Source organism: Lynx rufus, unplaced genomic scaffold, assembly GCF_022079265.1.
Source record: "Lynx rufus isolate CCGP_SWC_20201006 ecotype Redwood Valley unplaced genomic scaffold, mLynRuf1.p SCAF_8, whole genome shotgun sequence".
In the NCBI taxonomy this organism is placed as follows: domain Eukaryota; kingdom Metazoa; phylum Chordata; class Mammalia; order Carnivora; family Felidae; genus Lynx; species Lynx rufus.
The window spans coordinates 102,505,867-102,528,189 of record NW_025814896.1 but is presented as its reverse complement, the minus strand read 5'-3'; the positions used below and the strand labels follow the sequence as shown (position 1 = coordinate 102,528,189).

The window sequence follows — 22,323 nt, the reverse complement described above, 5'->3', positions numbered from 1 at the left end:
CCTGAGGCGGGCGCACCCCACATGTCCCGTCCCACAGGCCCTTGGAGCAGCTGCTCCTCCAACCTTATCTTCCCTCTGCCTCCATGGAAACCTGAGAAAGACGGAAAGGGGGAAGTGGCTTTGGTTTCCCAACACAAATAACCCCAACAGAGCTTTCTCAGCAGTGACCCTTAGCCTGTTGTGTCAGCCTCAGGCTGAAGGAGGAAGGAAATAGACCTTCTATTGAGTATTTTTCTTCCCCTGTCAAGAAGATCAGAGGAGCTGAGACGAGAAAAGAAAAGGAGTCAAAAGCACCTTGTTGCCTCCTCCTGCAGGATTTGTGTTGCTCTTCCCCTCCCTTCTTGAGCTCTAAGTAAACAGACTCCCCGGCTGAGGAAGGCCCCGGGCCCAACTCGAGCAGGCCATAAATAAGAGCCCTTCAGCCTCTGGCTCTCGGTGAGTCGGTGAGTCGAGAGGCCACTTGTGAGAGGAACATTTGATAGCGGGGGAGCGGCGGGGGGAGGGCGCTCGTGTTAATTGAATCCCAATTTCCTTCTCCCAGGCCTGCTCTTATCTTTTTAATTATACAAGGCCTTTAATCTTCCTGAGGACTTGTCTCTGTCATTAATGCGTGATCTCTATTAGAGATAGGGGTCTGCTCGGGGTAATGGGAGCCGCAAGCGGAGGCCTCTGGAAACTTTTTTGCTTTTTGAAACACTCAGGAGTTACCCGGGGCAAATCCAGGTGGAGGGGGGGGGCGGGGGGCACCCCGGGCTCCCCTCAGCTCCCAGATGATGGCCTTTGGGCTGTCTGTACTTGACATGCTGGACTGTGACATGTGGGACAAGAGCCTCTGCTGGCCAATACCTGTCGTCGTGGCCCTAGCAGCGGAAGGACGGTCGAGCTGCCCGCAAGGCCATCCCAGGTACTTCTCGGGGGGGAAAGCGGTTCAGCGACACTCACGGGATGCTGGGCACCCAGGTAGGAGCCCGGAAGGAATTGGATATTCTGTATCTGCTAAACATTGGAGCCTGCCGTAGGTGCTTGTGAATGGAAACGTGTTCTCACGGGCTTTCCTTAATGTCGCAGGGATGCGGGACCTCCAGGTGACAGTGGCGTGGGACACTCCACGGTTACATTGCTCTTCGACCCCTGCCCTCCCAGCTGCCCTGTCAAATGGCTAATGAGTTGTAAACCAATACTTAGGGGTGCGAAGGACATGCCCTGTTTGAAGGGAGCTGGCTCCTTTGAAATGTTCAACAAATGTTTGCTAAATAACTTTTCAAACAAGGGCTCTGAAAGCCGTTCAGCCTAGAACGTGAATTCACAAGTGTTTCTCGAGCAGTTGGAGCTCCTCATCTAGAGATTTAGGTTCTCCTGGAATTCATTTTTCTGAGCCGCACAGTGGCCTTCCGGGTTTCTTCACCCAGGCAGTCTGTATGTCACATGCCACACTGGCTCCTGCGTGTGCAGAAAGATGGGTGAGGCTGAGTCCCTACAAGGAGCCTAGTGCTCAGCTGGGAAACAAGATATCTTTTGTTAGTCTTAAGTCTATTGCAAATATTTATAAATAAATACATGTGTATATATAAGGCAGTATATAGTATATATTTATACACTATATATATGTGTGTGTATACACACACACACACACACACACACTGTGTGTGGGTATATACACACCTAACACAACTACATAAATATTACATACATGTGTATATATTTAAGATTTTGTGTATTTATATATATATGTATATGTATGCTTTTATATACATATATATGTATCCATATATATGTATATATATATATATATAGAGAGAGAGAGAGAGAGAGAGAGACTTATCTTCAGAGAAGTCAGTTGCAATGTCAACTGTATCTATGTGTCTATCTATCTATCTATCTGCTTACCTACCTGTTTATCTATCCACACACCCAAATATACAAGTGACTTCTCTAAAGACAGAAGCCCCCACAAAGAGCATCAACAGCCAACTGCAGATCCTGAGTGTGCTTTTGCGAGCCTCTGCACCGAGCCCCATGTGTCACCAGCTCACACAACCACCTTAGAGGTTCTGGAGGTGGCCTGGCTGTTACTGACTAAGGCCTCATAACGAGAAAATTCAAGAGGCAGGGTTCCAGCCCATGTGGTCCACAAAGCTTGGCCTTCTAACCCCAAGCCTTAGAGCCAAAACTTCCCTCTTTGTTTGAAACCACAGTTTGCTCCTGAAAGTGGGTAGTTCTGGCCATAGGCTTCCCATGAAACATAATGAACCTGGACATGGGCCAGAGAAGAGCAATTAAAACACTCAAGGGGAGGGAGAGGCTTCTGTTTAAGGACAGACTTTAAAAAATAAACCCAAGGGGCGCCTGGGTGGCGCAGTCGGTTAAGCGTCCGACTTCAGCCAGGTCACGATCTCGCGGTCCGTGAGTTCGAGCCCCGCGTCGGGCTCTGGGCTGATGGCTCAGGGCCTGGAGCCTGTTTCCGATTCTGTGTCTCCCTCTCTCTCTGCCCCTCCCCCGTTCATGCTCTGTCTCTCTCTGTCCCAAAAATAAATAAACGTTGAAAAAAAAAATTAAAAAAAAAAAAATAAACCCAAGAGTCAAGTCTGGAAAGAGGAAGGGTGAACAGAGAGATGTGGTGGAAGTCTATGGGATGGCAGAGGGACGGAAAGGGAAGGGCCAGGTGTGCCTGCCTGCCAAGGGCCACTCACCGAAACTTAGAGGCAGCAGCATGAGGACAACGACAAGAAAGTTCTATTTAACACGTTCCATAAGTTTGCCGCCTGCTGGGTGATCCCAGTAGGTGGCAAAGACTGAAAATATAAATAGATTCCTGGCCTATGGATGGTTTGCCGTGAGCTCCCTACAGAATACCTGGTTGCTCATTGTCTCGCTCAACCTATCTCAGTTTCTAATGTTCAAGACCAGGAGTTGGCAAACTCTTTCTGTAAAAAAGCAGGTAACAAATATTTTTTGGTTTTGTGGACAACTCTGTTGCAGTTACTCAACTTTGCCATTGTTGTTTGAATGGGCATGGTTGTGTTCTAATAAAACTTTATTTGCAAAGACAGGCAGGAAGCTGAATTTGACCAGGAAAACTGTAGTTTGCCAACCCCTGGTCTAGATCAATTCATAGTCGAGTTGAATTGCACAATTTATTTTTTTTTTAATTTTTTTTAATGTTTTTTTTTTAATTTATTTTTGAGACAGGGAGAGACAGAGCATGAACAGGGGAGGGTCAGAGAGAGGGAGACACAGAATCCGAAACAGGCTCCAGGCTCTGAGCTGTCGGCACAGAGCCCGACGTGGGGCTCGAACTCACGGACCGCGAGATCATGACCTGAGCCGAAGTCGGACACTTAACTGACTGAGCCACCCAGGCACCCCTGAATTGCACAATTTAAAACTGGGAGGTATCTTGGTGAGACCTCCAGAGGTGTCAGGTGAACTGCCCAAGACCATCCAGTTGGAGCCCCAAAGTGGGCTGTGTGGCTGTTCTAGGGGGAATGCCTCCATCTTCTGGAGATGACATGCTGGAGGTTGGTAATAACATATTCTCCTGCCAGAGGAAATGGTCCAACTTAGCATTTCTGACTCTCCTAAATATGTATTGATGGTCAAAGACTGCCTTTTCTTAGAAAATGTTTCAGCAGTAGGAGGATTTGGAAACGCAACTTACTTTGAGAAAACTATGGGGCACCTGGGTGGCTCCGTTGGTTAAGCGTCTGACTCTTGGTTTCGGCTCAGGACATGATCTCATGGTGTCGTGGGTCTGATTGTCGCATCGGGTTCTGTGCTGATGGTGCGGAGCCTCCTTGGGTTTCATTCTCTCTCCTCCTCTCTCTCTGCCCCTCCCCCACTTGTGCTGTCTCTGTCTCTCTCAAAATAAATAAATAAATTTTTAAAAATTAAAAAAAGAAAGAAAGAAAACTAAAGACTACTTTTAAATTCCCAGAAATCAGAAAACAAGAAATGTGCTGTTCTGTCCACCTTCCCTGCCCAGCCCCCACCCCCAGTTCTGAGATAGAAAAACTATCTTATTTCTTGTTAGTCTATGCAATGACATTGACCCTCAGAGCTGAATCTCTTGGTGGACGGTGTCTGCAAAGGGAGATTGTACTTCTACCTCTCTTAGGGGTGCTCCCAGTGGGGCCTGGGCCCTGAGAGCATTCATCTATCACATTCGGGCAAGACTTTCCTGAAAAGAACCCCTGTTTTCCATGCGCTGTTGGCTAGAGTCAGGAACTGCTTAAATTAGTTGACATGCAGAGCCCTTATGGGGAAGATGTGTGTGTGTGTGTGTGTGTGTGTGTGTATGTGTGTGCATGTGTGTAGCCGGTGCAGGGAAGGTAATGCCTGATAAATCAGGAATGCATCAGTGCTCAGAAAGTTCTAAAGAACGATTACATTTGTGGCTTTTTTTTTTCTGGGACCCACTGAAGACCCTTCAGGAAAATAACAACTCATTCACTTAAGTAACTTTCTCTAAGTCCAGAGTCTTATTGGTGGGAGGCGGGCATATGACCGTTCTGGGTTTGGTGTCTGGACCTCTTGATGGTCCTGCAGTTTGCTGTGGGCCTGTCAGCCTCCTGGCAGACTCAGAATTGCCCTCTGTGAAAGGGAGCTGGGTTAGACATTCTTTGACACCCTAGCAGATGAGCAAGGCAGCAGAGGTGAGGGGAGAACATAGGATATTTTATACTTAGATGGCTGATTCGCCCCTGAGGGTAACATCATGCTTCCGGGAGAGAAAGGGACTCTGTTCCACAGACTTAGAAAAGGAGTCTATCAGTAGGATTTTCGATCCATGTGATAAGTGGCCCCCCTGAGATGTTTGGTGATGAGGGGAACACTGGAATCTGAGAAACACAGCTGTGTTCTCGCCATTCCCTGAGCACTTCCCATCCTGGAGAGGTCTCCACTCTAAGTCTTCAGAAATCTGTCAGGAGTCAAGTCTCCATAACAGATTGCGAGGTTTCCTACTTGTTTCTCGATCCCAAGAAGTGACGCAGGTAGGACAGTTGAACAGGTGCCCAAATCGGACCTGACTCCTGCAGAGGGAGAAGCCTCTTTCAAACATGGGGTGAAGAGGCAGAGAATCCTGGAGTCAGATCCCGGCTCCAACTCTTACCAATCTTCAGTCATTACAGAAGTTATCTCAACTCCAAGTCTCAGATTTGGAGCACACGGACTGACCTAGGCCAGGTCTTCGGGAAATGTTACTTCCCCTTCGCGCTATCGACTCTCGCATGGAGCCGCCCGCTTGTTCAACCTCCCACCCGAGGCAGGCCAGACACTCAGCGGCCGAGGACCCGCCGCCTCACTGGGAAGCTGTCACCGAGCAGGTTCGTCCCGGAGCCTGTCCCCTATTCCGCATACGACTGCTCTTCGAATATTTTTAGTATTTGTCTTCTGATCATGAAGATGATGCTTAAGCATTGCAGAAAATCTGAAAAACATGCAAAAGTGAACACAAAATGAATCACTGATAAATATAACATGCAGTGACAAACACTCAGCATTTTGGCTGCATTTCTTCCTATTTGTGCACGTGGGGGCATGCAAGTATTTTACAAAGTTACAATCCTGTTGACTATAGGTATCGCCCCCGGATCCATCCTTTCACCGACATTGTGAACATTTCTCAGATCACTAAATAGTCTTCGAAGACATTTTTTTTTTTAAAGAATTTTTTTTTCAACATTTATTTATTTTTGGGACAGAGAGAGACAGAGCATGAACGGGGGAGGGGCAGAGAGAGAGGGAGACACAGAATCGGAAACAGGCTCCAGGCTCTGAGCCATCAGCCCAGAGCCTGATGCGGGGCTCGAACTCACAGAGCGCGAGATCGTGACCTGGCTGAAGTCGGACACCTAACCGACTGCGCCACCCAGGCGCCCCTCGAAGACATATTTTTAATGGTTGCCAGATTTTCTGTAGCATGGAGGTACCACGACGTGTGTACCCATGTCCTTACTATTGAACGCTTAGGTTGTCTCTAACTTTTCGAGATTGTAAATAACACAGCAGTAAAAATCACTGGAGGAAAATCCTTGCCGCCTTCCGACGCCTTCTTTGAGATAAATTCCCAATCATAGAAGTCTTGGACCAAGTCCACAGAGTGAGGATTTTTAAAGGCCTTGATATGGAGGAACACACAGTTTCGCAGACAGGTTCAGTCCATCTCTACAGGTATGGAGCGTTTCTCAGCACGCCCGTGGACTCCCGGGTTGGACTGAGAATTCTCACATACGACCCCTCAAGTATTGGAAGGTAGCTCTTACATCTGGGTTCCTGCCTCCTTCTGGCCAAACAGGCATTTCCTTAAAACTTCTTCCAAGGCTACTTTCCAAGCTCCTTTGCCTTACCATTCTACCGATTCGAGAATATTCTGATTTGTAATTATGGTCTTAAAAATGTGCTACCTAGAACAGAACACAATACACCAAATATGGCCTGACCCATTCCTGCTTCTTTTATTTTGGATACTATGCTCCTGTTAATGCAATCTAAGATTGCAGTAGTTTTCTGTTTTTGTTTGTGTTTTAGCCATCGGCTCACGTAAGTTTATGGCAGGCTGCCACTCTGAGGTCTCAATGATTTGGTTAGTTGGGATCTCTCCCAATTGACACTTGTTTGGCTGATTTAAAAAAAAAAATTTTTTTTAATGTTCATTCAGTTTTGAGAGACAGACACAGAGCACGAGTGGGGGAGGAGCAGAGAGAAAGAGACACAGAATCCAAAGCGGGCTCCAGGCTCCGAGCTGTCAGCACAGAGCCTGACGCGTGGCTCGAACTCATGAACTGTGAGATCATGACCCTGGGCTGAAGTCAGATGCTCGACCAGCTGAGCCACCCAGACTCCCCTCGGCTGATTTTTTTTTTTTTTAGCTCAAATCTAATACTTATATCTGATCAATAGTAGTTCAGTGCCCCAGCTTCTTTAAGTTCTAGTGGCGCCCACAGAAAATAGGTCCTTGGTGCCTCGGGTGTGTTTTCACACCGTACTGCCCAGTGGGCTCAACCTGGGGCTTCAGTCTGACTTGTCCTTATGCAGAGGTCAGGAGAAGGTCGTGGGGCTGCTGAGGCCTGGGCTGCCTGGCGCCTTCCTGGCCAGCAGTCCACTTAAGAGTGTTCTCAGTAGTACCTGGGATCTTGGCTTGAAACAACTGTGGCGGAGAGCGCGGCTGGCCCCTCTGAGAAGGGCTCTTGAGTGCTGCTGGACAATTCCACCAGCCGAGCAGGGGCCTCCTCAGCGGCCACGGGGCTCTGCAGGCCACGGACCCACCTGGCTGGGCGCCTCTGGCCGGAGGTTGGCCCTGAGACTTTGCCAGGACTCTGCGTTGCTTTGTTCTTTTCAGGCTCTTTCCCAACACACATAGGTTATAATTTCTTTGTGAAGCTGGCACTTGACACTGTCTTAGAGGCGAGTCCGAGGCCAGCCCCACCGAGGCCAGCTCTGACTGAACCCCGAGGGACTTGGCACACAGGTGTGAGGGCCTCCTGGCTCCATTACTGTCCTCCCACAATAGGCACCCGGGCCACCCTGCAGGCTTGGGCGTGTGCATCGGAGCACGGTCAGCCTGCCAGCATGGCCCCTCGGACCCCTCCTCTCATGGGAAGAGGCATAGCTCAGGGGCCCAGAGCAAGGCCTTGGCCATCACAGGGCCTCGGGCAGGTTCCTTGGTTGTCCCAGGGTCCGAGACGGTATTGCTCATGGGCAAACCGTGTTCAGTCAGCCTTTCAGTCCCCATGATCGCTATGCTTCTGTGCGTGGAGGGGCGCTGGGGTGGATGGCTGGAGGGAGCAGCCGAACCTGTAGAGACAGAAAACCGAAATGAGGACAGGTGGCGTCCACACCTAAGGTGCTCTGCTCTACTCTTAGGGAAGAAACCCCGAGAACATGGGGGCACGTAGAGATGATGGGGGAGACCTTGGCCTGGGGTCAGGGAACCTGGGCTGTCACTCTGAATGTTCTGACCACAGGCTCCATTTGGCCAGCCGGAGTTCAGCCCCCTCCCCCCCACCCCAACCCCAGTGTGGAAGATCATGTGTCCGCGTGGCTCCAGGTCCCCAGAAGACAAATATTCTCTCTCCGCGGCCGTTGCACCTGCACTGTGCACTCCTGTCACCTGTCTACTTCGCCGTCCTCGGGGAGAGCAAATCTCTCATGTCTGGAGCCACCCAGGCTTCCCTCCGGCATTCACTCAGAGTTTGGTTACTACGAGGAGGGATAATGCAACTCTTATTTAATTCAGATCCGTTCAATTCCGCCCCCATTCAACTCTCTCCCATCGACTATACTCTTTTATCGCAATCATCATGTGCTGTTTTGAAGGAGATAAAGCAGAAAATATGAACATACGTTAAAAATACCCCCAGCCCCCGCCTTCCACTTCCTATTTTCAAAATCCTTCCACATAAAGTATTTCATTACCGACTCAAGCAGCTGGTGTCATGAAATACGGTGTCAGATGTAGAATCCAATGAAAACCAAATGAAAAGACACCCTGAGAGCAGACGGAAGGAGATCGCAGCTCCCTTGGGCCACTGCCCCATCCCTGTGAGGCCCGGGCGAGAACGTGACACTGGCCCCTGGTCAAGGCTAGGCCGAGGGTTTGGCAACTTCTCCTCCTTCTTCTTCTGAGCGGCTCCATTATTTTTTAATCTTTTTTTTTTTTTTTTTTTTTTTTTTTTACCATTTATGTCCTTCTTGGAAACCAAATCCTAAAATCTCAGAACTGGAAGAGCTAGTGGACGTGATGCACGCCAGTGGTTCCCAAAGGGTGGCCCCCAGCTCAGCAGCATCAGCCCCCCGGGGGCACCTGTTAGAAATGCAGACTCAGGCCCCAGTCTTGACCTGCTGAATCCCAGACTCCGCGTGTGTGCCTGTGTGTATGTGTGTGTAGGGGGCACTCGCCGCCCGCGTTTTGACAAGCTCTCTAAGTGACACTTCCAAGTTGGAAGCCTGCTGATCCGGGCCAGCTTCTAAATTTCAAACTGAGGCCCTGTGGGCAGAGGGTGCTGTTTCCTCATCTCAAAGGCAGTCGACTGGGGACCCCCAACGAGAAGCCACTTCCCAGACAGGGTGCTCCACACCTTCTCCTGGTCCCCACTCCCTCTGCTGACCTCCGGGTCACCCCCTCCATGAGCAGTTCCGCGAGCCTGCTTCTCACTCTACCTCAGAGTGCACAGAAGATGAGCCAGGCCAGTGGTCAGCAGCCCCCGGGACAGCAGACATTCATGCTTCCGGCCAGGCTCTCGGCCCGCAACCCAACTGTCCTGGACAGCACGGGACTCTGGAGGTCCCAACCTCTGAGGATGCCTGATTTCTGACAGTCAGAATATGCCCTCTCACTCTCACCTGCCCTGTGCCTCCTTTGATCTCTTTTTTTTTTTTTTTCAGGATCAATCTTTGCGACTGAACCAGACCAGAGTCCCCTGCACCCCTCCTCGCCTCACCCTTCCTTTTTCTTGTCCCCTCTTTCCATTGCCCTGAAGCTGTGCCGTGTGGCCCATGACGGCTCTCTGATGGCACATAGAGAGGCGCTCATCCCAGGGCACCTGACTTGCCAGAACAAGGGAGGCAAAGTCACCTGCCGAAAAGGAAGGCCAGGGCACTCCAGAAGGTGGAAGAGTTTTTAGGTAGCTCGGGTGGGGAATGTGCTCAAAATGGCCATGAGATGGTTAAAACTTTGCCCAGCTGAGGAGAGACATAAAAGCCATAATGCGGCCTTTGGCATGATCCAGAGTTTTGCCAGACAGACTTGGCGTGTCTCTGCGAGGCAGAGGCTCCCACAGGTCAGTGAGGACGGCGGTGGGGTCAGGCCGGACATGACTCAAGGCCACAGGACTGGGCGACGGGGGGCCCAGAGCAGCCAGGGGGCTGGTGGGGAAGCAGTGGGTGGTTGTCGGTGAGCAGGGGATGGGGACGCGTGGTGGCCAGAGAGGGAGAACTCCCGGGGTGAGGACGCTGGACAGATGTCATCCCCGGCACTAAAGCTGGTCAGGAGTAAGAAGCAAGTTTCGCTGAACCCAGGGCTGGTGATAAGGCCTTGGCATGTGTTTTCTCATTTCTCCTTCACGATTTTTCCGCCACCTGTCATGGGCCAGGTACCCCCCTGCTCCGAGGTCCTTTCACTTTCCCATTGGCTTTTTGCCCATCTCACCATACCCGAGGAGACAGACGTAGAGACCAAGGAACGGAAGTATCTTAGACTGTGGGTCTTCCCACTAAAAAGCCACAGCTCTTTGACAGTGTCTCACCTGGTCCTTCCGCTCAGAGAAGCTAGTGAGAGCGACAGAGCAACCGAGGTCAGGATGCCACACGGGCCCAAACTTCTGGTTCCCCCGAAGCCGTTGCAGGGGGAGAAGGCAGTAAAGGGCTGGCGCTGGCCCCAGAATGCACCGGGCAGCTCTCCTCCCCATCCTCCCGCACCCCTTCACCCCCTGGCATCGTGGAAGGCTCCCAGGATTTGTGCTCAGAAGCCACTGTGCTGCTGCTTATGAGCTAGATGTCCCCGGATGAGCCTTGTGTGTATCTATAGGGAACGCCGTGTGCCGAGGGGGAACTCTCAAGCTGCCACGGGGACCAAAGGAGACGGTGGCTGCCAGAGGGTGTGACCAAGCTCAATTCTAGTGATGGTGACATCTATTTGTTCATTTGACAGGTATCTATCTATGAAGCACCTGGCATGCCATCATATAGGTGCTGGGGTCAGAGCAAAGACAAGCCAGAGGCCAGCTCCCAGTGACATTGCAATCACCAATAACTGTGGCGAGTGCCACAGTTCAGGGCTTAAGGGCATTTGTTACCTTAGGGGTCACCCCCTCCTCTTAGTCCTAACTCATAGCTGCAGTTTCTGACCTTTGGCCCTTGGGTAAGTGGGTCAATAAATACTGCCTTGATGAGCAGACTTCACTGGGGGTAGAACAAAGGCCTGTAGATGGAGGTCCCAGAGAGGTGGTCCTTTTCTGAAACTCAAGCCCTCCTGAAATAGTCCTGGGGGCAAGATTGGGGACTCCCTGCCTTTGCTGCTGAAGCCCACAGACTTTGGGCTCCTTCTAGAAGAAACCTCACATCTGCTCCCATGTAATAAGACTTCCCATCAATTAAATGACCCCAGGAGTACAAATCCAGCAGGGGAGAGTAGTTAAATCTTGCATAAGTTGGCACTTTCAGGCAAACAGAGGAGCGAGATCTTGGCAGACATGCCCCTACCTAGTTCTGCGTAATGGTTTGGAGCATTTTAATGTTTACCTAGCTGTTAGGCTCAGCCGGTTCTTGGTTTGGCTCTCCCTTACCCTCTGATTTCCCAAGAAGAATGTCTGTTCTGGTCCCAGCTTCTCCTCCTCAGGACGTCTGGATCACTCGCTGGGATCCTCGTCACAAAAGAAGTGAAACTTGAATCGAAGGATCTGCCCAGTACCGACCAGGTGACCTTGAGCAAGACACTTAACTTCTGGAGCCCAAGTTTATTCAACTGTGAAACGGGAATAAACACATTCACGGAGTCTGTGTCGGGATCAAATTGCCATCCTCACCGACCCTCCTAACCAAGTGAGCCCCTGCCACGTGCGATGCAGCACGGGAAGCACTTTCTGAGCATCATCTCATTTAATCGTCGCCACGATTCTCACACAGGAGCTCGCTGGCATTACTTTCACGTTACAAGTACATGGAAAGGAACTGCAGAAGGCTTAGATCGCGTTCCCAAAGCCATACAGCTGGGAGTGAGGGGGCGGCAAATCAAACATATGCCAGGCCAACTTTCCACCCTGAACTCCTAAGTCTCTGCAGCTCTGCCTCGAAACAGGTCTCTGTGGACTCCCAGTTGCCCCAGAAGCTTCTCTTTTATTCTCGCTGTCTTCTGCCTTCTGTTTGGATGACTGCATTCACCTTCAGTTAATACTTTCATGGTTGCAGAGGAGTGGGGAGGCATCTCCTCCAAGCACTGACTCTAACGCTCTCTTAGCAAACTGTTCTTGTCTCCTGGGCACCTCCAGACGACCCTGGACCCACGTGCAACATGGCTGATACCTGATGTTTGGCGTATCAAATAGCTAGTGAGGGTCATGACTGGGCCTGAGAACAGGAGACGGTGGCTCATGGAATGAACTCAACCTGTGCACTTTCCCAGGGCGTGGGGGAGGAAGTGACAGTGACCTGTTGCTTGGGACAAGTGCTGATGGGTGGCCTGGTATCTTGGGAATGTGCTCAGATGATCAGGGGATGTTTTTTCAGCCTCTCCCTCTCCTCCCCATTCCTGGGATGGTACTTTGGACTCCCCACTACTATTCCCAGGCACAAAAGAGAAATCCGAGTCTGTTGTTTTCCAATGCTCTTAGTGCAAATTTCCTAACAGCAAAGCTCTATCTATGCATCAGGATGTGCTCGATTCGACGAGAGATACTTGGTGCGAATTCATCCTCTGCAATTCCGTGAGGTTATTAAGCGAGGAAACCGATTCAGAGAGGTCAAGAAACTTCCCCAGGGTCGTACAGGTAGAAATCATGAAACCAGGACTCGGACACAGGGTCTGGGTTTCTTCATCACCGTGTAACGTTATTCTGAGTCAGAGTCACCGCAGGCATTTCCCCACCACAGAGTGGGCCACCCTAGATGGGCCCACCCTTGCTTCTTTTATACTGAACTTGGCCTTCTGTGTGGATCTGCCACCTGGGAGTCTGGTGCAGGCTAAGGTGTTTGCCCTCCCTGTACCCATAGGCGGTACCAAGGTCATCTTACTGATACGTTCATCTCACAGGGCAGAGGCGAGGACAAATCAGAGGGAAGGGATGAATACGCCTTCAATTCACTAGGCATTTTATGCAGCTCCGACTGTTGCCTGGTGCTAAATACTCACGTGGGAGGGACTCAGGTACAGACCCTGATCTTCAAGGATTGTAGAGTTGAGGGAGCTAACAGTGTGAACTTAGTAGCCCAAACCCGAGGCAGGAGAGCATGAATGCAAATGAAATACTTTGGAAAGGAGGAAGAACAAAGAGTTCCGACATTGGGGAATATTTGGAGGAGGGAGTTAGAGCCAGGGCCTTGCTGGCCTTTGAGTCAGATGGAAAGATGGTAGGTAATTCCAGACAGGCTGAGAGACTAACCTGAGCGCAGACAGAAGCGGGGGCATGAGGTGCGACCTAGGGGCACGCGCGCAGCCACAGTGAGTCTGTCTTTCTGTCTGTGGGCTGTGTAGGGTAAGGTGGTGGCCAGTCTCTGGAGGTTTTCCAGTTGTGATGAAGATGTCCCCATAAACTCTCCATGCAGCGAGAAGCTCCTGCTGATTTTGAACAGGGGAGTGACACGGTGGCCCTCTCTGGGAAGACCCTTTTGGGGTTGTTCTAGAGAGACTGGGTGATCCTGGGGTCTGGGAGGCAGGGGATGGGGGTGTTGTGGTAATCCAGGCAAGAGGCGGTGAGGGCCTGAGTGGAGGCAGTCATAGAGGAGACGGAGAGGAAATAAGGATGCACAAAGCTTGGGCAGGGAGGAGGAAGAAAGGGCTTTCTCTGACCATAGTATAATTACCCTCCCCCCTGCTGTTCACACCCCACTTCCCGGGGAGCCCGGAGGGAGCCTGGGAGGGCAGCCTTTGCTGCTTCTCTATGTTTGTGGTCTTTTGACTGTACTCAGAGCCATAGGGTCCCCTCCTTCCTCTGCTGTACTGCATTTGGATGATTTTCTTTATAATGATTGTCATAGTCATAACTATAATAATTATAGAGGCAATAATAAGATTCCGAATGGATGGAGAGCCTTTCTTCTGAGGATGCTAATATGTGTAAGGTGGGGGTGGAAGGGGTCCTGCCAGAAATATGATTAGATCCAATTTGGTAGACAACAACTGTCAGCAGTACGGAAAGCCCTAGCCACGAGGGAAGGGTTTCTGGCCTCTGTTCCCAAATAAGACCACATCACCCCCATAGCAAGGGCGAAATATGCCCCTGCTGTCTGGTGGGCACCTCCTGGGTGCAGATTTGCTGGCAGTGACAAGAGAACTTCCATGCTTTGGAGCTCCGTCCCCCACCCCCCACCCCTGACAAGCCTTCCCCCATGACCCATGGTGTTCAGTGACCTTCCAACCCTACCTTAGCCTCTCTTATTGTTTGGCCATACAATTGGCGCTTAATAATAATTCACAGTATATCATGGCATTTTATGAACTACAAAGCCTGTTTGACTGCATGATCTCGTTTAGCCCTTGCAGCCCCAGAGACTAACATTATTTTATCGCTCCCCCTTTACAAATACCCTCATTGGTTCGACAAGCGTGTATGGAGCACCAGTCCTGTGTGGGGCCCCGTGCCGGGCACTGAAATCAGATACTCTGAGATTAAGTGACTGGCACAGACCCAGGCAGGATTCAAACTCGGGTCATCTTTGTCCAAGCTATGTCCTCTTTTCTCCTTCCATGCTACTATCTTCAGTTTTAATTGTGTGAATGACCAATTTACACTTTATCTCTTCATGTTTCACATATTCATTTTGTCTCTTCAAACACATGGGAACATTTTATTAAAAAATAAAGGAACTTAAAATAGCGAATGATAATAATTATTTGTGGCAAGGAACCTATTTGGGGCAAGGAACGTGTAAGATTGTTTTATATCCTCCATTATGCTTAGCAACACAGTTAGGCATATAGGAGTTGCTCCATAAATAGGAGTAAACTAGAAAGTCCTAAATCTCCAACCTTAGCTCCCTTCCTCCCCAAACACTGGTCTCTATCCTCACCTCTAAAAGTCTTCCCAGCACTTTGTTTCGGAAACATTTGGAATCCCTCCTTTTAAATTATTTCGCAGCCAGGTTTTAAATGATGTCACGTATTTTGTGAATATTAATGTGTCCATTATACAGATAGAACAATTGAGGCTAAGTGAGGCCAGTTTAAAGTCCTCAACTCCTTTTCCAATGATTTGACAGCTGGTCTTCACTGCCCGTAGGATCTTTAGACAGATATGGAAGGATGGAAAGCCAGAAGTGCCTGATGGCTGACAATTTCTCCAGACTGCGATGTCTCAGTGGGGGGGGAGGGGTGGGGGGGCGGGGAGTAGATCCTTCTGGTGCCTGGGCGGGTGCTGCCACCGCGTGGTGGAAATTGACGTCTGCTGCTCTTCCTTCCTCCGGGCCTCCCGCTGGGGGAAATGCTTCCTTCCACTGCGTTTGTATTCGTTGAGCTTGCCTTGTGCTCTCAGGCACTAACTGCTGGGGATAGCGAGGCAAAAGAAAAGAAACAACTATTGTCTTCTTGGGGCTTATATTCTGGGTCGTGTGTTGTGTCTAGGGGGGAGATGGGCAATAAATAAATACAGAGAAAAACAAATTAACTTTGATGCGCTAAGTGCCGTACGATGAAACAAGACAATGCAGTGGAGTGACGGGAGAGGGGACCTACTTCAGCTGGGGAGGCCAGGGACGGACCCTCTGAAGAAGGGACGTTTATTCCAAGAACTGAATGATGAGCCTGAGTCAGACATGTGAAGGGAGGTTCCCAGACAGAGCAGGATGAAGCCATTGGGGCTGGCTGGCAAGTGTGTGAGAGAGTAGTGTTCCCAAATGATGGTTGAGAGGCAGGCAGGGGGTCAAACCTCACAAAGCCTTCTAGACTATTCCATGTGCTCTGGGACCACTAGAAGGTTTTTAGAAAAAGGGTGACATAATCCGCAATGCCTTGTGAGATTCTTTGTGTTTGTGTCTGATCTTGCCATTAAATTGAACAAACAGGTACAAAAAGGGCCACGCTCAGAGCCTCCCCATGGAAACAGACCCACGTTGTATAGCTGCATCTTTGAGCCGTCTGGGGATTTTTACAAGCCGCTGATGCCTGGGTACAGCCTGGGAGCAATTCAATCGGAGGAGCTGTGGATGGGTCCAGGATGGTTTTTCATCCAATCCTTTTTAGTGATTTTATGCATCACTGGAGTTGAAAACTGGGATGTGTTGAGGAACCTGGGCCCTCGGTGTTAAGGTAAGGGCTTGAGGGAGGTCTGTGGGGTCCTAGGACCTTTGACTTGGCCATCGGCTGATCATCACGCTCATGGGCTATGAAAAGAGAAGGAAAGGGGGGAAGAAAATGGATGGCAGAGCCTTGGGGATTGATGAGAACGAGCTTGGGTGAGTCTGGACTAGACTTGGAACATGGCACACAGGGCTTCATGACTGAATTTATTACAAGGGAGGAAGAAGAAACACGAGCAGGGCCGGATTGGAAGGCAGTCAGAGCAGAGGCCTGGGGATTGGGGGCCCTTGGTGGGTTTGGAGGCACACTCTGGTGGCCACTTGTAGACCCAACTTGCCTTCACACATCCCACCCCACCCAGTCTCCTGGATCCCTCTTCTCTCCCTGGAGGCTTCCAGTCAGAGCAGCTGCTCCCAGAGCTGAGGCCGGCACTCCTGGCAGCTGGCCTCGTAGGACACGTTCTCTCAGGCACCAGGCTCTGATGAATCGTCAGTGCTCTTTCAGTGGCAAGTGACAGCAAACTCACCCAGAGCTGCTAAAGCCAAGAGGGAATCTATAGGTTCAGGTGGCAGAGAGTTCAAGGGTATGACTTCAAATGCGGCTGGATGCCAGAACCAATTGAAGGCCAGGGGAGTGAAAGGCTCTCCTGGATCCGGTGTGGGTCAGAGTCCCATCCTAGGAGCAGAGGACGAACTCAGTACCATCATGCGAAGAAAAGGGCCGGGAGTCAGGAGAGAACAGTTGACTAGAAGAAAACCATCAGGTGCTGCTATGGCAAAAGTGGGGGCAAAAGGTGCTTGTGTGACCCAAACCAGCTCATGTTCCCTACAGTGGCCCCATACGATGGCAGAAAAATGTGGAGTTTAGAATCTGCCTTGTCCTGTTGATAGGTTTGGGTAATTATGGGCTGAGCTTGAAGATTTTGAGAAGACCCGAGGATATAACCTCATGTGGTTGAGGGATGGTAAATGATACTTGTTATTGAACATAATAGATGATTTGATTACTCTCCGGTAACGGACCGGATGTATACTGGAAGAGAATGACTGGCTGTCTTTTTTGTTTTTCCCCATCTGAACCCCACACCCAAATAGAGTAACTCCTTGGGGAAAGATACACCCATCCACAGTGACAAGGAGAAGAGGAAGGACTGCCCTCCCCCAATGTGATCAGGTCATTTATAGGCACTTGTTATGTAAGTAGAATTAATGCCTCATTGTAAGTAGTAACGGGGATATGCTGCCGATGTGGATGCTAAAACCGGACTGAGAGCCCAGGGGTTGGACTGGGTAATACTGGCATATTATACAGAATTTGTGAGAAGAGGAAGCAAGGTCCATTCAATTGCAGCAACTAGAATCATCAGATTGATGGAGGTGGGAGCACTGGGGCCTGGCTGGGCAGGGTCTGAGATAAGGCAAGAACATCAACGTAGGGGCAATCACGCAGTAAATGCTCAAGCCTCCGTTCCTGATAAATTCCTTATTCTTGGAAATCCCTCTGAAATGCTCTTGGACTGGCCAAATTGGGAAGCAAATGCCTAAATTTCTCCTGCTGTTATCTGTGAATCCAGAACCGTGATCAGAGATTAAAAAGAAAGAAAGAAAGAAAGAAAGAAAGAAAGAAAGAAAGAAAGAAAGAAAAAGAAATATTAACCTGAGAGATTTCAACTTGGTCCAAACCAGCAGCTGGATTGCATAGCTTGGGTTTTCCAGCTAAGTAGAATAGAGCAAGAAAAAAACAAACAAACAAACAACAACAACAACAAAAACCAGGGAGGGAGGAAAAGAAAGGATGAAAGGTTGGTGGGGGAAATCAAGCAAGCAAGAAAGGAAGAGAGGTGTCACAACAGCTCTTCAGATGCAGAAGTAGTGTGATTTATAGGGGGAAAAGGTGGGGGCGCACAACCAGAGGCTTACAGGACCCTCCTTCCTATATCCTCACTGCCCCAGTCGGCTCCCACTTACCCACTTGCCTGGGGAAGGAAGAGATCACAGGGAGAGGGGCATTTTGTCCCCTGAACTGGAACTAGCTAGGGGCATTTACACTCTCACCTCTCCTACCTAAAAGCTCTAAAGAATAGTTTCTCAGTACTCGAATACGTGATCCAATTAGAACCTCAGACACAAACTAGAAGTCATTAACAGCTGAATAAAGGGAACAGGGAACAGACTTACAGAATTAGGGAAAGACACCAAGCAGAAAGCAGATAACTTCATTTCCATAATTCAGACGGCAGTGCAATTTAACAACCATATTGACAGCCTCCAAAGTTTGTCAAGGAGAAATAACCCTCAGGTTGTGAGAACTCCTGGAGAAAAGAAACAGGAAAAGGACAACAAAATTATTTTGTCTTTGGTGGAAAAACTTTTTCAAAAGAATCAGATGTGTAAAACCATTTGTCCTGGTCAATTTGTCACATGTAGCATGTAGTCCGATAAAGCAGAGACCCAGCAGCAGGACGGATGGATGCTGACACTTGGCTAAAATCCTCCTTGCACCGCTCTTCCTCATCGTCCAGTGGGTCCCCTGGGGTTGTCTTTTCCCAGTCTAATCTGCCACTGGTGCCAGCTCCGCCTGCCCCCTCAGTTCCAGGTGTGGGGGGGGTTGGTGGGGGGGCGGTTCTCCAGCAGTTAGAGCTCCTGAGCCAACTTCGGATAGCCTGGCTCAGTGGCTCCCAAGCCACGTTGGTTGCAAGTGACCGCAAACCTGAGGGGGGGGGACTCCAGAGATCTGATTCTTGGGGTCTCTGGTGGGATCAAGACGCTGATCTTTTTGAAGAAGGCTGCAACGTGATTCTAATATGTATTGAGGGCTGAGTGCTTTACGGGCCCCCGGAGGAGATCTAGTCTTTTTAATTCACAACTGCAGACAACAGGAACTTTGATGGAGTTTTCTGAGGGCTTTGTCTGCAGAAGTTGGATAAAAAAGCACTTTCTTGTATTACAGTTCAAAGATCTCATCCTGGTGGGCCAAGGAACAGCCCCTTGCCTCCTGCTGAGAGTCCCCCGCTGAAATTTCCCTAAGGTGGTGGGGGCGGGGGGGGGGGGCGGGGTGCAGGGCGGGGACAGCTTGTTATGCTGGTTTGCTTGTTTGGGATGTGAATATAGTGCAACATCAAGTTCCAGGACAAGAAACTTGCAGACAAACAAGGAAAAGGCATACTCAATAACTCCATAGTCACAAATAAAAAGAATGGGACATTAAATAACCATCTGGAGATGATGAATATACCAGAGATAAAACCAGTGACCATACAGGATGCAGGGGAAGCAATGATGAGTGTAAAATATGTAGCATTAATCCAGATCTTTAAAAAAAAAGTCCTCCTTGGAACACCTAACCAAGTAATTACAAGAGTTAGGAAATCAACAAATCAGTCAGCCCTTGCAAAAAAAATCTAATTGTAACAGTGAAAATAAAATCGGAAAAAAAGAAATTGAAGCCGGAAGTACTATTAACCCAAGAATGGAACCCAAGATTTGATTCTTTATTTAAAAGTATGACTAGAATATTCTGGCTTGACCAACCAACAGGAAAGAGAAGGGATATTATGCGAATATTAACTTGTTTTAAAAAGGCAATTATCATCATTTAAAAAGGCAATTATCATCCTAGAAAAATCGTGTTTTTCTCTACTGTTATATATCAGTTCACATAACTGTTAACTGCTGGGAACTACTATGCAAATGGAATTACTCTGCCTGATAATTTAAACTGTCAGCAAGTCCAGCCGTCGGGTCATACGAGGTCCCAACTCAGATGCCCCAAGAGCAGGTGTGACCGGTGCCAGTGGGGAGTGGGGGGGGGGGTCTGACGGGGCGGGAATCACTATCAACATCACTGCCATCCCCTTGCCCACCACAGAGGGTGCTGTGGATCACGATTCCTCATGTCCGAGGGCTGCTGGGCTATGTCCTCTTATGTCCTACTAGTAGTGGCCAGGGGACATCCCTGAAGGAGGGTAGGTCAGAGGTGACTTCATTCCCACATTGCTATTTTCCATCTGTGCTCCTCTCTGGGTTCCTAAGGCCTCAGCTCCTCATGCACAGTCCTCCCCGACGTCCACCCTCAGTGCTTCCATCTGCCCAAATGCTGTGAGGAAACTGTCTTCTTATTCTAACCGTTTGGGAACCTCCGGCCATTTTCTTGTTCCTATTCGTCTCACGTATGCCACTCCCAACCACAGCCCTGAAGTTTCCATGCTGTCCCCAAAGGGTGGCTTCTTAGTCTTGAAGGGGGGGCTCACCCATCGGCCCCTTGATTCCACTGACCCTTCCATGCAAAGTTTATCGTCTCAGAGTTTGAAGACACCAGTGATTTGTTCACTGACCCTTTGTTTACGGATCCTTTCATGGATAGTGATTCATTTCCCCCAGGGGGGGTGGGATGACTCCATTTTCTTCTTTGATCAGATATAAGAACAGCAGTAAAAACCGAAGTCCCTGGGCACAGTGGGGACTGTAGCTGTGGAATCTCTGATCCCTGCTTTCTAGAAGTTCACAGTGCTGAAGAGAAGGTAAAACATGTATGCAAACAACAACTGTGCAAATATGGCTCAAAGGCAGTAGTCAGACCACAGTTCCTTGGGACCTCGGAGGAAGACATGACCAGAGGAATCAAAGGAGGACTAATGAAGGAGGTAGCAATTGAGCTGGGTCTTAGACGGTTTTTAGGATATCATTAAAAATTTGTAGAATTTAAAAGAAAATATAAACAATTGGGATTTCAGACAGATGCACAGTCAGGAGACTGTTGTGATGCCAATTGGCACAGTAACTCTCCATGATATATTTCTAAAAGTGCCATTTTCTCAAAATCTTTAAGAGGTAACATGCTGATACGAGGATTTTTAATACTGTAATAAAAGTCGTTAGAAGAGGCAGTATAAAATTAATATTGTTTCGGGGTGCCTGGGTGGCTCAGTCGGTGAAGTGTCCGACCTCAGCTCGGATCACGATCTCATGGTTCGTGAGTTTGAGCCCCTCATGGGGCTCTGCACTGATAGCGTTGAGCCTGCTTGGGATTCTCTATCTTTACCCCCGTCTCGGCCCCTCCCCGCCTTGTTCTCTAAACAAACAAACAGACAAGCTTTTAAAACTAATATTGTTTGACCTGTAGAGAATTCAGTGCAAGGATAGCACATATCTGGGCTCTCATTCCATTATCCAGGGGTTGCACACGAAGTGGAAACTGAAAAAACATGGTGTGTTTCCAAGGAATAGTGAGTTGCGTAGACCACTTTCTCTCTTTTTTTAAATTGAAGTGTAATTGACGTACAATATTTTATTAGTTTCCACTGTACATTGTGTATCCTCTACCAGTTTTCCCCATCCATGTGCCAAGGTCCCCAGTTTTCCCAGCGGGGCTCTGACCATGACATGACAGCCTTGTCTCAGCTGAGCATACGATCTTTTTCAGGTTTTTAAGTCCTCAGTTTGGTCTTCAGCCTTTCCTGCTTTCCCACAATGGGAAAAAAGGCCTGCTTCTCCACTGCTAAGGATGTCCTCTGGCCTTCACACCTGCTTTTTCAACTGTTTAACTGTCCTCAGGCCCTGTTGGGGCCAATGCCACCGAACAGCCAGCTGCTGGAGTCACCGCCCTCGAGTGCCTTACTCTTCCTTCCCAGGTCCCTGAACTATTGCATCCACAAGCATATTTCCTCCACATTTACATTCTGTCAAGTGACCTTCAGCAATTTTGGCAATTGAGATTCCAGGGCCATGGGTGGGGATCCTGACCCTTCTGGGTACTGAGTGATCCTGTCCCCAAATCCTATCTTTACTGCCTGCCTTCTCAGATCCTTCCTGGTGTCAACCATATCCATTTGGATCCCCTAGGAGACAGGTGGTAGGATGGAGTTGAGAGCGTAAGAAGTTCATTAGAAGGTAATACCTGTAAAAGATACAGGAGGAGGAAGCAGAGGTAGATAGGGAGAACCCCAGTGACTTCTTATGAGAATGTTAAGAGAATGTCTTATTTGACAGTCTCAGTCAGCCCAGTTATGACATTCGACAGGAATGTCACACAGGAAGAGTCACAAAATGCATCTCCATGACTGCCGTGGAAACTTCTGGAAGCCGGGTCAGAGACAGAAGCCTTCTCATTCCAGGGGTCGCAGTGTGCAGAGTTTGGGGGCTTTTAGCTGGTTCTGTTACCCGAACTAGAGAGGCACAGGAGGTTTTTGGGTCCAAGCCACCAGTTTTATTTTGAAAATTTTTTCTTGACAGGGGTCAATGAGCCTTTGTATTCAAAACCTTTTAAATCTGATGTGAAGTTTAGACATATATCAGGGAAAGAAGATATTTGGGGAGTGGAAGCAAGAAAGGGGTCATGGAAAAGGGAAAATTTCAAAAACTTTCTCTTGTAAGTCCTCT

General features: G+C 49.2%; 1 long non-coding RNA gene across 1 annotated transcript; it reads left to right on the top strand.

The window, feature by feature from the left end:
- Positions 1-266: 266 nt before the first annotated feature.
- On the top strand, positions 267-12,301 carry LOC124503466 (uncharacterized). Its single transcript, XR_006960181.1, has 2 exons — positions 267-435; positions 9,385-12,301. It is a non-coding gene; the product is annotated as an uncharacterized LOC124503466 (long non-coding RNA).
- Positions 12,302-22,323: the final 10,022 nt, after the last annotated feature.